At 45.6% G+C, this 16,746-nt stretch overlaps 1 long non-coding RNA gene across 2 annotated transcripts in view; it reads right to left on the minus strand.

The window, feature by feature from the left end:
- LOC125455129 (uncharacterized) overlaps positions 1–12,978 on the minus strand; it is a 67,398-nt gene extending 54,420 nt beyond the window's left edge. For both annotated transcript variants that reach the window (XR_009446192.1, XR_007248161.2), the window contains exon 1: positions 12,842–12,978. This is a non-coding gene — a long non-coding RNA (uncharacterized LOC125455129). The remainder of the gene's footprint in view (positions 1–12,841) is intronic.
- Between the last annotated feature and the right edge of the window lie 3,768 nt (positions 12,979–16,746).

A 16,746-nucleotide genomic window follows, 5' to 3' on the forward strand; every position in this document is an offset into this window, starting at 1 on the left:
GAGGTTAGTAGGTAGATGGGGGTGTGGCTTGGGGTGGGAGGAAGGGATGGGTGAGAGGAAGAACAGGTTAGGGAGGCAGAGACAGGTTGGACTGGTTTTGGGATGCAGTGGGTGGGGGGGAAGAGCTGGGCTGGTTGTGTGGTGCAGTGGGGGGAGGGGACGAACTGGGCTGGTTTAGGGATGCAGTAGGGGAAGGGGAGATTTTGAAACTGGTGAAGTCCACATTGATACCATTAGGCTGCAGGGTTCCCAGGCGGAATATGAGTTGCTGTTCCTGCAACCTTCGGGTGGCATCATTGTGGCACTGCAGGAGGCCCATGATGGACATGTCATCTAGAGAATGGGAGGGGGAGTGGAAATGGTTGGCGACTGGGAGGTGCAGTTGTTTGTTGCGAACTGAGCGGAGGTGTTCTGCAAAGCGGTCTCCAAGCCTCTGCTTGGTTTCCCCAATGTAGAGGAAGCCGCACCGGGTACAGTGGATGCAGTATACCACATTGGCAGATGTGCAGGTGAACCTCTGCTTAATATGGAAAGTCATCTTGGGGCCTGGGATGGGGGTGAGGGAGGAGGTGTGGGGACAAGTGTAGCATTTCCTGCGGTTGCAGGGGAAGGTGCCGGGTGTGGTGGGGTTGGAGGGCAGTGTGGAGCGAAACAAGGGAGTGGAGGGCAGTGTGGAGCGAAACAAGGACTCCCCACCAGGGACAGTGAAAAGCCAGGCCTTTTTTTTCAAACAGTAAACCCTATTACAAAAAGGTCCTTTTTTTGTTAAACTAGCACCAAATCACCCATGTTATCAATTAAATAATGAATGAATTAGAGGCACTGCCCACTTGAGGCAATGTAGCAATTACAGGAGGGAAGATTAGGGAATTAAAAACAGAGGGAACCTAATTAAAATCGAGTTGAGGGAGAGACAGAGCCAGAGACAAATTAGAATGGAGTTGAAAGAGGCTGAAGCCAGGCTTTTTAGGTATTTTCTGAACCAGCCTGTTCAGGGAGGGATATTATTACACATCTCTGGAGCAGGTAGGATTTGAAGCTGGTCCTCTGGATCAGAGTTAGGGACACTACCACAGTACCATGTGGACCACTCAGATCCAAGTTCCCAAACGATTGCCATGTCCATTGGTTCATTTGTGCCAAATATCTATCAATTTCAGTTGAACACACTTGACAACTAAGACAGCCAAAGGTTCAAATTCTGAGTGAAGAAATTCCTCCTCACCTCTGTCCTAAATGGTCTGTCCTGTTGTGAGACTGAGACCTTGCCTTCAAGACTCTGCAGCTGGGAGATAACAGCCTCTTACTGGTGACTCTATCAATACCTCTCCGGGCTTATTACATTTCAATCAGATCACCTCCACTGCTTCCAAACATTGGAATCCTTCGCTACAAAAGGCATCAACAAATGATCACATCAGATTAAAATTGACTGAACACAGAGCTATGGCCGGCCAAAAGTAATACATAGCCTTACAGACTTGTGTTTCTGATACTGAAACTAAAAATTAAAAAAAAACCCAGTGGCAATTTGGTTATTTATAAAGTTGGTAAAATTCACTGTCAGAAGTGATTCTGCACGGACAGGGTGCCCAGTTTAGGGAGTGGAGTTTATGGGCAATGGAGAAAGGGCAGGAAAGTGGAAGTGTGGAATTTAGATCAGCATCAGCTTGAGGGTCATGTCCCTAATTCTTTTGGCCCTTGTATTATATCCATACATATCTATTCCTTCCAAATAATGTCCAGATGTGGAAACTTAGAAGGAGGTGCAGCACAGGTAAGGTGCAAGTTCACTGAAGTGTTTAATGTAAATCTCTTCATTCTCCTCATGGAGATGTGGGCAAGCCATTGGATTATTGTCCCATCCCGAACTGCTCTTTGAACTGAGGACTGTGCTCGGCCATCTCAGAAGGCAGGTGAGAGTCAACCCCTTTGCTGTGGGCCTGGAGTCACATGTAGGCTCAGACCAGGTAAGGGCAGCCTTTCTTTTATGAAGGACATTAGTAAACCTGATGGGCTTTCTTTAAGATAAGTGATAAATCTCTCTTTCAACTCCAGATCCTATTAAGTGAATTTAAAAATCACCACCTGCTGTGGGATTGAACTAAGATCATTTGTCTGGGCATCTGGATATTCATCCAACGACACTGTCATTAATCCTGCTTCTGCAGGGAGATAGAGAGATAGGATTTCCTCTGGTAGGGAAGCCAAACTTTACAACAGAGAGAATCTGGTCAGGGATTACATGGAGACACATGGCTTCATGAAAAGGGCAGCGAAAATCAGGAACTTTTTCTCTCGAAATGCTGGAGCTGGAATGCCAATGAAAAATCACAAAATTGTGCTGGAAGGTGAGGGCTATGCATTATCCCCAGGCTCAGGACCAGTGAGCAATAATCTGCAAAGGTCCTTCAGCACTAAATGGGTTAATAACTCCCGCATTGAGAATCCAACCCATGTGGAACTATTTCATTTGAGTTAAAGCTTATGCTGCAAAAGTTTTCCATCACTGTTGTTGAAGAGTTGCTATTTTTACATTACAGCAAACACTTCACTCAGTGCTCCCTACTGTTTCTTCCATAAATCTTATTTTCACTGATCGTCAGAATGCTTCACACTAAAGAGAGCAGCAGTGGATCACACAACAGGGGAATGGAAACTTCCATTCAGGATATTGGGAACTCAATGGAGCCATCTGAGACTGGCATATGTGAGGTGATTTCACATTACCATTGACTCTGTGATGCAGCGCTTAGTAACATTACCGTACAGGATTCACATTGTGAATAAAACTGGGCCGGTGCAGCTGATTTTAAGTTTTCATTCAGACTTGACATTGTCCTGTTGAATCATAGGGAAGTCATAGAGTGGATCCTCAGTGGATCCACAGAGAGAATATCGCTCTGGTCTAAATCTTAGAATGAGCTGACTGAAATAGAGTTCTAGAAGTGAAATAACAATGAGCTTTTACTTTGAACATTACTTTATCTGCTCTCTGAATGACAATGCATTTGCATTTTTGGATTTTATGAAGTGTACTTTTGGCAGTCAATTCGCTTAAGGGCTCTGAGGAAGGGTCACCGGACCCGAAACGTTAACTCTGTTTTCTCCTCCACAGATGCTGCCAGACCTGCTGAGATTTTCCAGCAACTTTGTTTTTGTTACTTAAGTGGCTGTGTTTGGAGATAACATTCATCACTACGTTTAATGCCTGCTCTACAAAATCCTTCTGAAAAACTAAAGGTCACACCCCTCAGTCTCCTCTCTTCTGAAGAGAGAATTCCCACTTGTTCCGCCTTGCCTGATAATGTCCTTCTTCTCAGCTCCAGTATCACCCTTGGGAATCTTTTATGGCACCTTCCTCAGATCGCCTCCATATTTCTGATGAACTGTTTATAATGCCCAATGTGGGCTTTGCTTGATGCAAGTCAGGGAATATTTTCCCACTTCCTAATTCTAGAAATGAAACCCAGTACTCGGTTTGTTTATTTTTGTCAGAGAGGTTAACAGCAACAGCCAAAACTTGCATTCAGGGCTCTTTGAATAAAGTAAAGTCACCCAAAGCCTTTCACAAAAGTGTTGTGAATCCAAACTCAGACTCCAAGCTACATCAGGAAACATTAGGGCAGATAACCATCTGCTAGATCAAAGAGATATGTTTTACGATGCTCCTGAAAGCCTGAGAGTGAGATGCACCACCCACGCCCTCCACCTCCTCCAGGACTTCCAATTCCCTGGCCCCCAACACCTCATTTTCACCATAGACGTCCAGTCCCTATACACCTGTATTCCGCATGCAGATGGCCTCAAGGCCCTCCGCTTCTTTCTGTCCCGCAGGCCTGACCAGTCCCCCTCCACCGACACCCTCATCCGCCTAGCCAGACTCGTCCTCACCCTCAACAACTTCTCTTTCGATTCCTCCCACTTCCTACAGACAAAGGGGGTGGCCATGGGCACCCGCATGGGCCCCAGCTATGCCTGCCTCTTTGTAGGTTACGTGGAACAGTCCCTCTTCCGCACCTACACAGGCCCCAAACCCCACATCTTCCTCCGTTACATTGATGACTGTATCGGCGCCGCCTCTTGCTCCCCAGAGGAGCTCAAACAGTTCATCCACTTCACCAACACCTTCCACCCCAACCTTCAGTTCACCTGGGCCATCTCCAGCACATCCCTCACCTTCCTGGACCTCTCAGTCTCCATCTCAGGCAACCAGCTTGTAACCGATGTCCATTTCAAGCCCACTGACACCCACAGATACCTAGAATACACCTCCTCCCACCCACCCTCCTGCAAAAATTCCATCCCCTATTCCCAATTCCTCCGCCTCCGCCGCATCTCCTCCCAGGATGAGACATTCCACTCCCGCACATTCCAGATGTCCAAGTTCTTCAGGGACCGCAACTTTCCCCCCACAGTGGTCGAGAACGCCCTTGACCTCATCTCCCGCATTTCCCGCAACACATCCCTCACACCCCGCCCCCGCCACAACTGCACAAAGAGGATCCCCCTCGTTCTCACACACCACCCCACCAACCTCCGGATACAACGCATCATCCTCCGACACTTCCGCCATCTACAATCCGACCCCACCACCCAAGACATTTTTCCATCCCCACCCTTGTCTGCTTTCTGGAGAGACCACTCTCTCCATGACTCCCTTGTTCGTTCCACACTGCCCTCCAACCCCACCACACCCGGCACCTTCCCCTGCACCCGCAGGAAATGCTACACTTGCCCCCACACCTCCTCCCTCACCCCTATCCCAGGCCCCAAGATGACTTTCCATATTAAGCAGAGGTTCACCTGCACATCTGCCAATGTGGTATACTGCATCCATTGTACCCAGTGTGGCTTCCTCTACATTGGGGAAACCAAGCGGAGGCTTGGGGACCACTTTGCAGAACACCTCCACTCGGTTCGCAATAAACAACTGCACCTCCCAATCGCGAACCATTTCCACTCCCCCTCCCATTCTTTAGATGACATGTCCATCATGGGCCTCCTGCAGTGCCACAATGATGCCACCCGAAGGTTGCAGGAACAGCAACTCATATTCCGCTTGGGATCCCTGCAGCCCAATGGTATCAATGTGGACTTCACAAGCTTCAAAATCTCCCCTTCCCCCACCGCATCCCAAAACCAGCCCAGTTAGTCCCCTCCCCCCACTGCACCACACAACCAGCCCAGCTCTTCCCCTCCACTCACTGCATCCCAAAACCAATCCAACCTGTCTCTGCCTCCCTAACCTGTTCTTCCTCTCACCCATCCCTTCCTCCCACCCCAAGCCACACCCCAATCTACCTACTAACCTCATCCCACCTCCTTGACCTGTCCGTCTTCCCTGGACTGACCTATCCCCTCCCTACCTCCCCACCTATACTCTCCTCTCCACCTATCTTCTTTTCTCTCCATCTTCGGTCCGCCTCCCCCTCTCTCCCTATTTATTCCAGTTCCCTCTCCCCATCCCCCTCTCTGATGAAGGGTCTAGGCCCGCAAAGTCAGCTTTTGTGCTCCTGAGATGCTGCTTGGCCTGCTGTGACCATCCAGCCTCACATTTTATTATTATAGTGAGATGGAGAGACTTGGGGTGGAAGGGAACTCCACAGCTTTGAGATGGGGTGTGGTGCTGTAGGATAGGTACAGGTAGGTTTGAAAGCAGGATGAGAAATTTTAAACTTGAGATGTCACTTTATGGGAACATGTGGGGATGGTTACGTGGGAGAGTATGAGGTTAAGATATGAGCTGCAGAATGTTGGAAGACCTTACGTTTAACCTCCATTTTGAGATTTTCACACTATTGGCCATGAGCTGAAATCCAGAAAAAATATCCTATCCACAACATAAGCATGAGCCAAGCCCAGAAACACATAGCAGGCTGTAACTATTTGCAACTCAGACACTACACAACTGCCAGACTTCTGCTGGAGTCAGAGGGAGAGGAAATTAGCATGTATTATCCAAACTGTAAGGTAGATCTGTGGTTCCAGGATTTTCTTCTTTTCACTTAACCCTTTCTTCGCTGTTATTTTCCTTTCCAGTTCCAAGAGAAATGGAAGCCGTTTAGCTGGTTCACAGTACATTACGGAGTTTACAAGCAGTGCAAACAAAACAAAATGAATTACAAACATTTCAATCACCACCGCTATATTCCCACTCCTTAAATAATTCATGAAGGGCCCCCATTGATGAACATTCTGTGCAATTGACTATCTGTAATGTAGGCACAGTGTAATGGCTTACAATTTTGACGTTGTTTGAATCCAACATTATCTTTCTTCCCAGATTCCTCTCTCTATTTTCCTGTTACCTGCTGTACTTGTCGATTTTTTTCATGTTGTATTTCCATAACTTGCCTACATTATTTTTAACCTGATTACTTAAATAAGTATCATACCTATTCGATAAATGTACTTCTAAACACATTCTGAACCTAGCAGTGCTGCAATTCAGTATTCTGTCTGAGAATTTGTGCTTTGAATAACGTACCATTATTGCTGGAAAAGGAGGCTTGTAAACCTTTCATGCTGCACTCATCAGGACAAAATGGCAAGAATTGAAAATTTCAAAAGGAACAACAATTTATACAGCATGAGACGAGGGTGCTGATTGGTTGGTAAGGAGATGTGGTGCCATGGCATACAATTAAAACACTGTGGTATTTTAGCTCTGGCCTCGGGGAACATTCCTCATCCGTAGTCACCAGTCAACAGGCTTCATCCATAGACCTCTTGGGGCAGCTCTCATCCATCGACCCCATGGGCAGCACTCATTCACAGACCCCATGGACAGCTCTCATCCATAAACCCCATGGGCAGCTCTCATCCATAGACCCCATGGACAGCTCTCATCCATAAACCCCATGGGCAGCTCTCATCCATAGACTCAATGAACATCACTCATCCATAGACCCAATGAACATCTCTCATCCATAGGCTCCATGGACAGCTCTCATCCAGAGACCCCATGGACAACTCTCATCCATAGACTCCATGGGACAGCCCTTGTCGATAGACTCCCTGATAGTTTATGAATGATTTACCAAGTTTACTAATTCCCCAAAAGTCTTAGGTGTGTTTACATGGGTGCAGCATTATATCCCACATTTCTATTTGAAGTGACTTTTGAATCAAACATGAAATTGGATTAATTTAAACTGGTTGAGAGAAAACAGAAATTATTTCTGCCATCCTAAAGCAAGCATTGCCAGTTTGCTTCTATTGTCGTAGGCAATGGAATGTTGAAGTGACCTGCTAATTTGGTCATTCATTCATTATCTGTACTGGAACTGAACACACCCCCACTGAGCGAGTGGTGCTGAGATGTTGGGATTTGCTGAGATTCACAGTGGGGAGATTAGCTGAATAATATCTCCTTCAAGGAATCAAGTAATAGACTGAGATACCAAGGTGTAGAGCTGGATGAACATAGCAGGCCAATCAGCATCAGAGGAGCAGGAAGGCCGACGTTTCGGGTCTGTATCCTTCGTGACCTTTCCTGCTCCTCTGATGCTGCTTGGCCTGCTGTGTTCATCCAGCTCTACACGTTATTATCTCAGATTCTCCAGCATCTGCAGTTCCTACTATCTCCAAATAATAGACTGACATTTTTCATTTTAATAGTGTCTTTCACATTCCAAGTCATCCCAAAACGCATTCCAGTCAATAAAATGCAGCTACTGTTGTAGTGCAGAAAACACAGCCAATTTATGCACAGCAACTCCCCTGCACGTTCTCCTTTGAAATTGAGATCTATCTGTCTACCTGAGGGGCCAGATGGGTTTACCACATCATCTACGAGGATTATCTTTGAGACATAGCAGTATTATCTTTGAGACATAGCAGTATTCTCTCTTACTGCACTGGTGTATTAGCACGGATATTTAGTAATTTCATTTATCTTCCTAGTGGTCTTGTGATCTTTGATAAATACATGTCATTCTTACTGATGTGTGTTATCTCAGGTTTGGGAGTAGATCTGTAGCTCGGGTTGTGGCTGTTGAGGTGGGTTGGCTCGCGAAGCTGTTTTGTCGTTCCGCAGACGTTTTGTTACCATGTTTGGTAACATCCTCAGTGCCGCCTCCGATGAAGCGTCAGTGTGTTTTCCCGCCTGGTTTTTAAACTCTGGGGTCCATTGCAATGGATTGCCTCACTGCTGGGTTTCCTCCATAGTGGAATGTATATGGGGTTGAGCTCAATGTGTTTATTAATAGCCTGCTTCGTGGAGTGCCAATCTTCCAGGAATTCTCGTGCTTGTCTCTGCCTAGTCTGTCCCAGGTTCTTGGTGTTGTCCCAGTCGAAGTCGTGGAAAACACTATTTCAAAGGGCAACAACACACTGCAGCTGTTGGGAACTACGCCAATAGGAGGAGGAATACCTCTTCCAAGTGTCCCAGGATAATAGATATCCAAAGAACTGGGTCTGGAGATGCCTACGGGAACTGCATCAGAAAGATTCTACACGCCCCGACACACCCATCACACTACCCTACATCAGGAACACATCAGAACTCACCACAAGACTCCTATGACCGCTGGGCATCAGAGTGGCACACAAGCCCACATCAACCCTACGACAAGTGCTCACCCGAACTAAAGACCCACTCCCCGCCATGGACAGGACCAGTGTCATCCACAAGATCCCCTGCAGAGACTGTGAGAAACACTACATCAGACAAACAGGAAGGAAACTAACAACAAGAGTACATGAATGCCAACTGGCTACAAAAAGACAGAACCAATACTTACTCATCTCAATCCACATGGACAGGGAGAACCACCACTTCGACTGGGACAACACCAAGATCCTGGGACAGACTAGGCAGAGACAGGCATGAGAATTCCTGGCAGCATGGCACTCCACGAAGCAGGCTATTAATAAACATATTGAGCTCAACCCCATATACATTCCACTATGGAGGAAACCTGGAAGTGAGGCAATCCATCGCAACAGACCCCAGAGTTTAAAAACCAGGCGGGAAAACACACCGACGCCTCATGAGAGGCTGCGCTGAGGATGTTACCAAGCATGGTAACGAAACATCTGCGGAACAACAAACCAGCTCAGCGAGCCGACCAACCTCAACAATGTGTGTTAGGTTTAAACTGTTTACTTGTATGCGGGCCTGATAAATAAACGCAGGCTAAAACTGTCATTGAGGTTCGGAGGTCTGTGCTTATGATGTGTAACTCTGTAAATAAATATAAAAATAATAAGCATATGGATAATGATGGGATAGTGTAGGGAGAGGGGCTTAGATTGGTTCACAGGTTGGCGCAACATCGAGGGCCGAAGGGCCTGTTCTGCGCTGTTTTGTTCTATGTTCTATGTTTTAAAATTTGTAAAGATTGGCCTCGTTTGTCAACTATAAATGATTTTGATGAGAATATCGGAGGCATGGTTGGTAAGTTTGTGGATGACACCAAAATTGCTGGTACAGTGGACAGTGAAGAAGGTTATCTGAGATTACAACAGGATCTTGATCAATTGGGCCAATGGGCTGAGAAGTGGGAGATGGAGTTTAATTTGGATAAATGCGAGTTATTGCATATTGGTAAAACAAACAAGAGCAGGACATGTACAAATTAACAGTAGGACCCTGGTAGTGTTGTCAAACAGAGAGACCCAGGGTATCAGGTTTGCAGTTCTTTGAAAGTTGTATTGCAAGTCGACAGAATGGTAAAGAAGGCATTTATCATGCTTGCCTTCATTGTTCAAGCCATTGAGTTAAAGGAGTTGGGACGTCACATTGAGCTTGTACAGGACATTGGTGAGGCCACTTTTGGAATACTGTGTCCAGTTCTGGTCACCCTGCTATAGAAAGGATATTATTATATTTCAGAGAGTTCAGTAAAGATTTACCAAGAGGTTGCCAGAACTGGAGGGTTTGAGTTATGTGGAGAGGCTGGGACGTTTTTCACTGGAGTGTAGGAGGTTGGTGGTGACCTTATAGAAATTTATAAGATCATGAGGGGCATAGATCTGGTGAATATCCAAGTGTCCCTTCCCAGGGTGGAGCAGTTGAAAACCAGAGGGGATATTTTTAAGGTGAGAGGAGAAAGATTTAAAAGTGACCTCAGAGGCAAATTTTTCACACAGTAGGTGGCTCACTTGTGGAATGTACTGTCAGAGGAAGTAGTGGATGTTGGTCTAGTTACAACACGTTAAAGACATTTGGAAAAATACATGAATAGGAAAGGTTTGGAGGGATGTGGGCCAAACACAGGCAGGTGGGACTAGTTTAGTTTGGGAGAGTTGGTCGGTGCGGATTGGTTGGATTGAACAGTTTGTTTTCATGCTGTATGACTCTATGACTGTATAACTGGTTTTCTGGAATGCATTGCCTGATGCTGCACAGCCTGGAGAGGTAGTTTAGCCGAACTCTGACTGTCTGGGACACGGTGTGAGCTGTGCGTCCAACCTCTGTCCAGTTCATAAAAACTGAAAGGACTGCAGATGCTATGAATCAGGAACAAAAACTAAGTTGATGGAAATGCTCGGCAGGTCTGTGTAAGAAAAAACAGAGTTAATGTTTCAGGTCTGGGGACTCTCAGAACCGACTTCAGAGGAATCCGAAACATTAACTCTGTCCAGTTCAGAGAGTTATTTAAAAGCAAGATATTGTGGATCCTGGAAATCTGAAACAAAGGCAGAGAGCGCTGGAGATATTCAACAGGTCTGGCAGCATCGACAGTGACGGAACCAAAGTTAACATTTTGAGTTCAATATGACCCTTCTTCAGACAGTAGAGTGGAGTTAAAAACAAAGTTGATGGAAAAACTTGTCAGGTCTGGCAGCTTCTGTGAAGGAGAAAACAGAGTTAATGTTTCGGGTCTGGTGACCTGAGGAAGGGTCATCAGACCCGAAACGTTAACTCTGTTTTCTTCTCCACAGATGCTGCCAGACCTGCTGAGCTTTTCCAGCAAACTTTGTTTTTGTTCTTGATTTACAGCATCCGCAGTTCTTTTGGTTTTTGATTAGGAGAGTGGAGTTGCCTGAATCCTTGTTAGGCTTCTCGATGGGGAAATAGATGGGGGTTATGTTCAGTGTGGAATATGTTGAGAATCCTGATGACCTTGTGCACAGTAGCTGCGGGTGAAATTGAAGCAGGTGTTGGGCGGTGTGGTAGGGGGAATAAAAGACAGAAAAGCCCAAACTGGTTGGTTTTGAACTACCAGGAGTGCTGCCGGCCCTAGCTTTTTTGGTGCTGATCTTCCACGGACGAATCTGAGCTGTAAACTCTCAACACTTGTTCCTGTTTATAATTCTACTCGTTGTTTAGAATGTGTTGTGAGCACTGGCAAGTGGATATTTATTGTGAGGCTGGAGGTTCAATGATCTGTTACAGGGCACCATGCCAACATTCAACAGAAACAGAAGAACAAACAGTGACTGGGACCTTTAATAACAGGCAATAAAGTCTGGCATCATTAGAGGAACATAAAAACTGATGGCCAGATCTGGGTTTCTTTATGAAGCTTAACTGGGAGTGAAAATACTGAACCTTGTTTGACCTGCATTTAAATAGTGAAATCCATGTGAATTCTAACAGTACAGCAGAGGTATTAACATGGACAGGGTGAGGAGGTCAACTTAAAGAGCTCACAGTGGCTACTGTAGTGATGTGGCTGTGATATTAGACTAAATAATTCAGAACCTAGACAAATACTCAGGAGTATATAAGCTCAAATCTCAGCTGCTCACGTTTAGATTGAATTGATTAAGTAAATATGGAACTTAAAAATCAAAGCTAGAGACACTGCAATCTTTGTTGTAAAAACCCATCTGGTTCACCAATGTCCTTCTGAGACTCCAGACCCACAGCAAAGGGGTTGTCTCTTAGCTGCCCTCTGAAAAGGCTGAGCCAGCCATTTGTTTGTAGTTAAGAAGATTGTTCAGTGTGGCCCTTGAAAGGGGAATTGACACCAACATCCATATCTCATGCACAAGTGATATATTTTTAAAGAATTACTAAAATACTAATCCCTCAATAAACATCGCAAAACCTGACCCTCTGGTCATTATGATGTTGCGGTTCATGGGATCTTGCTGTGCACAAATGGCCTGACAATTGTTTTACATTCCAGCAATGGCTACACTCAGCTGTAAAGAATTGAGTGAGTTTTTGCATGCAATTCATCTGCAAAGTGCTCAGGGCAATGTCTTTGCTGCTCAACTGTGTTCATTGGGGGAGATGTCCTTACCTCCCAAACACCATTGACCACACCAACAGCCTGCTGTCTTGGGCATGGCCACAGACAGTAGACAGAAGTGTGTTTGGAATGTGAAAAGGAGGGAGGGAGGGAGGGATGAGGGAAGTGTGTTTGGAATGTGAAAGAAAGAGAGAGAGGGACAGATAAGGAGAATGTGTTCAGAATGTGAAACGGAGGGAAGGAAAGATGAGGGGAGTAGATTTAGAAGTGAAAGAGAAAGAGGTAGAGATGGCGGAAGTGTGTTTGGAATGTGAAAGAGAGGTGTGACAATGGTGCCTAAGATTGAGGTAATTGAATGTTTGAGAGTGCTGAGGAATGGCCAACATGGATTGTGTAAGCCGATTTTGACGGGGTGGAGGTGGGTTTGGAATAACAGCTCACTCATTGCTACCGCCCAGGTTCTGGGAGAGATGCCAGGGGCACTGACTGTTTTCATCACGTCGTTCACCCCAGTTTTGTCCTGCCCTTGGAGATACCCTTGTGGCTTTTCGGGAACTCTTGGTCTCCCTCTCCCTTAATTCCTTGATGACAATCACATGAATGTCATAGAGAGGTCTTTCTGTGCTACATTGCTGCCTGAAAGCCTTACCTAGGAAATGACCCCTCTCCTATAACTCGACATCTCTTACCTTGTTTTCCAGTCCCTCAGTTCTTCCTCTTTGCACCTCAGTGTCCCCGGACATTCAAAAATATAAAACTGAGGCTCAAATGTCCTCTAGATGAAACCATACTAATCTGCAACCATTACAGGCAGCCCAGACAAATGGAGCTCCCTGCTGTGGACAGCACACTGTATTATCTCTAGTCGCCAGATAACCTCTCAATCTCGAAATACACTTAGAAAATATGAGTCATAGCCTTAATTTAAATTGCACAATGTGCACTTTGAAATTTATCAGGAGAAATTGCAAAGTTGGAATCTAATTTTGGAATTCAGATGATGTTATAAACTGCTTGAGTTTTTCTCTTGTTGTTTTGATACACTTTGTATTCTGAGATTAGATTAAAGCTTTGTTCTTCACTTTCTAATGTCAATTATTCCATCTTTAATTCTATTTGTGGCCAAGACAACTGCTCACATATGGTGTCTGCTGTAGAACTTGGATTTCAGATGCAACGTACTCATTACTGACATTTCAAATTACTGAGAAATTGGTCAAGTTGTAGGCAACAGAAAGTAGGGGTGATGTGTAGGGACTAAAATTGGCAGTATGTGACCAATGGCATCCCACAAAAATCTGTGTTAGAGCCTCACTTATTCACATTATTTATTAACTATTTGGATATCAGCATAGATAGTTATTGATCCAGAAAGTTAGCCTACTTTGTGTAGATGATAGCACAAAGCAAAATTGATAGACTAAGTGGAAGGGCAACACTGCAGCAGGTAGAGTTCAACGTAAGCAAGTGTGAGAATGCCCATCTTGGACCTGGATAAGGATAGTTGAGTGTACTTTTGTGAAGTTAAAGACAATAGAAACTTGGGGGTTCAAGTGCATAGAATGTTAAAATGCCGCGAACAGGTATAGGTAATAATCAAGAAAGCTAATGGAATGCTGGGCTTTATATCCAGGGGACTGGAGCACAAGGTTGTTGAGGTTATGCTGCATCTATACAAATCCTGGTCAGACTCCACTTTGTGTAGTGTGAGCAGATGTGGGCACCACACTTTAGGAAGGAGATATTGGCTTGGAGACAGTACAATGTAGGCTCGCAAGAATGACACTTGGAGTGTTCAGGGGTTCAGCTCTGAAAAGAGATTGTATAAATCAGGTCTATTTTCTCTAGAACTTAAAAGATTAAAGGGATGATTTAAACAAAGTCTCACCACAATTCAAAATCCTTTGAGAATTGTTATAATTCAAGTTAAACATCGACGTTCGATTCAATTCTCCACTGTGTCCTCTATCTGAAAGGCAGAAATAAGATTAGGTGTGGCAGAAATCAATTAATGATTCGAGGTCTTAAGAGATCTTTAGAGATGTTGCAAAGATTGGAAAAACACAAGCTAAAGTCTCTGTATCTGAATGTACATAACATTCAGAGCTAAGTAAATGAATTGATGGCACATATTAATATAAATAAGTACGGTCTGATAGCCATCATGGAAACATGTCTGCAAGATAACAAGGATTAGGTTCTGAATATTGTGGGGTATATGATATTCAAGAATAAGAACCTATGTAAAGGAGGAGGGGTAGCACTGTTAATTAATGATTATCTTTGTGTGATAGTTAGCAATGACCCTGGTTTAGGAGATCAGAATATAAAATCAATTTAAGTGTAGATGACAAATAGCAGGGATAGGTAGCCTATAGTGGGGGTGATTTATAGACCCCTGAATAATAACCATAATGCAGGACAGGTATACAAGGTGGGAAATAGTACAAGATGGAATATTGGATTCTTGTGACAAAAGGGACATGAATAAACTGGAAACAGTGAAAAGAAACCCCATCCAAAGGTGTTTATTTCTTTCTGAATCATGTAAGACAGCACAACAGCACCTTATATCCTCATTATCCTTCTGCTCTTTTCAGAGATGATTCAATTTCATCTTACAAGCCTTAAAAGTTAGAAAACCGCAAGATATTAAATTTCCCATGACACTACGTTACAGGTAGATCCCTGTGCTCAGAGTCCAGAATTCAATCTATTGATGTAATTTCTCCGTTTAAATGAGAAGAGATTTTTGTGACTTTATCTTTGTGGTTTGCCCTGGTGTCCGCAGTAACAACGTTAGCATGTGTCAGAGCTGAGGGCAATAATTCACACCCATCTGTGAAATGACAGTCTACAGCAGGCTATGTTTGAAGGTTCATTTAAAAGATGTGCTTAAGGTTCTGCTGGGAATTGGATGCTGGTATAGAATCAGCAGAAGGCGTGTGGAATTACTTTGCTTCTCACTGTGATGCAGAACGCCATCTCATTTAGTGGAAACACCTCATTGGCGTCTCGTTCACGTGCACAATAGGAATGCATCCCAGAAACAGAACATACTTTAGGAATTGAGGGGCTGTCCTTTGCAGGCCCACTCATTATTCATTGATGTCATGTCTACAGTTCTCTGCAAAGGAATGAGGCAGCAACCGGAGAAATGCCAACCCCAATATCTGAGGATGATTTAAGACTTGGTTTGTTGACTGTCCCAGTTGTGGGACCTCAGCTATTTCAGTGTTGAGGCTATTGTCATCACCAACCAGCTCCCTCAATACCCCCCACACAAGCCGGTTTGCAAAAGATACTGAGACAAACCTCCCAGATTTGGATACTGTGACAAAACTCCCACTATACAGTGTGGAAACAGGCCATTCAACCCATTGAGTTCTCACCAACCCTCTGAAGAGCATCCCATTCAGCCCCATCCCTATAACCCTGTATTTCCCCTGGCTAATCCACCTAACCTGCACATCTTTGGACTGTGGGAAGGAACTGGAGCACTCAGGGGAGCCCCACGCAGACATGGGGAGAATGTGCAAACTCCACACAGACAGTTACCTCAGGGTAGAATTGAACCTGGAGTCCTGTCACTGTGAGACAGCGGTGTTAGCCTCTGAGCCACCTATCGTTCCTTCTCATATTTTCAAATCAACCTTTTTAAAGATGTTGTTACATATCACTGGATCAGGTAGGACCTGAACCCAGACCCCTTGCCTGAGAGGTAGGGGCATTACCACTGCACCATAGAGTGCTGTCATACGTTCCCTACGAACGGTCAGTCCTGAGCAAGGGGCTCACCTTTGTCCCCCTACAACCACACATCAACGAATACCAGTCACGGTCGGACATAGAGCAGTTTTTCCGCCGTCTTCGCCTGCATGCCTACTTCTTCAACCGGGAACCCAACCCTCCTTCCACTGACCCCTTCACCCGCTTCCAACACAAGTCCTCCTCCTGGTCACCACCCCCAGGCCTCCTACCCTCCCTCGACCTCTTCATCTCCAACTGCCGTCGAGACATCAACCGCCTCAACCTCTCCACCCCTCTCACCCACTCCAACCTCTCCCCCGCAGAACGGGCAGCCCTCCGCTCCCTCCGCTCCAACCCCAACCTCACCATCAAACCTGCAGACAAGGGTGGCGCAGTGGTAGTATGGCGTACTGACCTCTACATCGCCGAGGCCAGACGCCAACTCTCCGACACCACCTCCTACCGCCTCCTCGATCATGACCCCACACCCGAGCACCAAACCATCATCTCCAACACCATTCATGACCTCATCACCTCAGGGGACCTCCCACCCACAGCCTCCAACCTCATTGTTCCCCAACCCCGCACGGCCCGTTTCTATCTCCTTCCCAAAATCCACAAACCTGCCTGCCCTGGTCGACCCATCGTCTCAGCCTGCTCCTGCCCCACCGAACTCATCTCCACCTATCTGGACTCCATTTTCTCCCCTTTGGTCCAGGAACTCCCCACCTATGTCCGTGACACCACCCACGCCCTCCACCTCCTCCAGGACTTCCAATTCCCTGGCCCCCAACACCTCATATTCACCATGGACGTCCAGTCCCTGTACACCTGCATTCCGCAT

This window comes from Stegostoma tigrinum, chromosome 9 (assembly GCF_030684315.1).
Source record: "Stegostoma tigrinum isolate sSteTig4 chromosome 9, sSteTig4.hap1, whole genome shotgun sequence".
In the NCBI taxonomy this organism is placed as follows: domain Eukaryota; kingdom Metazoa; phylum Chordata; class Chondrichthyes; order Orectolobiformes; family Stegostomatidae; genus Stegostoma; species Stegostoma tigrinum.